The following is a 1354-nucleotide window of genomic DNA, read 5'->3' as shown; positions in this document are numbered from 1 at the left end:
TCAGAAAAAGCAGCTATACAGTTATAGGACAAAGTTTTACATATATGCCATTTTAATTAGTGTTTTATTTTTTAACTGTACGGAATTATAAAATAAAACGCAAATTATAATCGGACCTTCATAGTGATGAAAAAATGACTCGCCATCTCCTAATTGAATGTGCCTTTAGAGAGAAATGCACGGGTTACATAATGAAAGAGTTTATTTTATTAGGAGTCTACTTTCGATTTTAATTATTTCGTTTTAAAGTAGTAATTCATCATTAAAGTTCATCATTGTGAAGCGCTCCTGTTCAAGCCCGACACGGTAGAAAGCGTTTGTTTTCTTTATTTTATAAAAGCACAACGTTTTGTTGATATTGTGAGTGCACACAAATAAAACTAGACCCTTTACAGTTTAGAATGATGTATTACTCTTACCTTTATGAGCAAAAATGACTGCGTATTTGAAGTTGTTTCCACTGTTAGAACAAAATGCAAGTGATCGCACTGGCTCCTCCGTGTCCTGCAGAGCTTCAGTTTCCACTCTCCGCTCAAACGATTGGATATGCACATTTATATAGGTTAAACATTTAAACTAACATTGTGATGTACCTGAACTGTTTTATATATAGATTTTATTTTAGGCAAGTCCTGATGATTTGAGAAGGCTAAATTGATCAAACATAGGCTATAGGTTATGATCAATGCAAGTGATCGCACTGGCTCCTCCGTGTCCTGCAGAGCTTCAGTTTCCACTCTCCGCTCAAACGATTGGATATGCACATTTATATAGGTTAAACATTTAAACTAACATTGTGATGTACCTGAACTGTTTTATATATAGATTTTATTTTAGGCAAGTCCTGATGATTTGAGAAGGCTAAATTGATCAAACATAGGCTATAGGTTATGATCAACTCACTGTCTGCCGCTGGCCTTTACTTAAAAAACAAAAAAACTTACATTTAACTAACAAAAAATACTCCAAATGTTTTTCTAAATTTACTTTATAAAAAAACGAAACGAAATATAATCACTTTTCCATTACATACAAGACTGAACTATTTTAATTGCTGAAACAGTAGTAGGCTATAAGCTTTTTTGGGGAAAAGGGGACAAAGACCCGTGCAGGGCTTTAATCCACTTCATCCAACGCTGTTTTGTTCTCATCGGTGAGCATGCTCTTGATACATGTATTTTAGGTGTGTAAATGTATAATTGCCTTTTCATTATTTTTTCAGTATTATTTAAATTTGTAGTTAAAACAACTAAAAATAAATGTATTTTAAAGTTTAGAATTAGACATCCTTTGCACACAGGCTTATGCGGAAAACAACAAAATGGAACCTCAAGGTTGATCTAGGAAAATGTGG

This window comes from Sinocyclocheilus grahami, unplaced genomic scaffold, assembly GCF_001515645.1.
Source record: "Sinocyclocheilus grahami isolate Dianchi unplaced genomic scaffold, SAMN03320097.WGS_v1.1 scaffold1090.1, whole genome shotgun sequence".
In the NCBI taxonomy this organism is placed as follows: Eukaryota; Metazoa; Chordata; class Actinopteri; order Cypriniformes; family Cyprinidae; genus Sinocyclocheilus; species Sinocyclocheilus grahami.
This window is presented reverse-complemented; position numbering follows the sequence as displayed.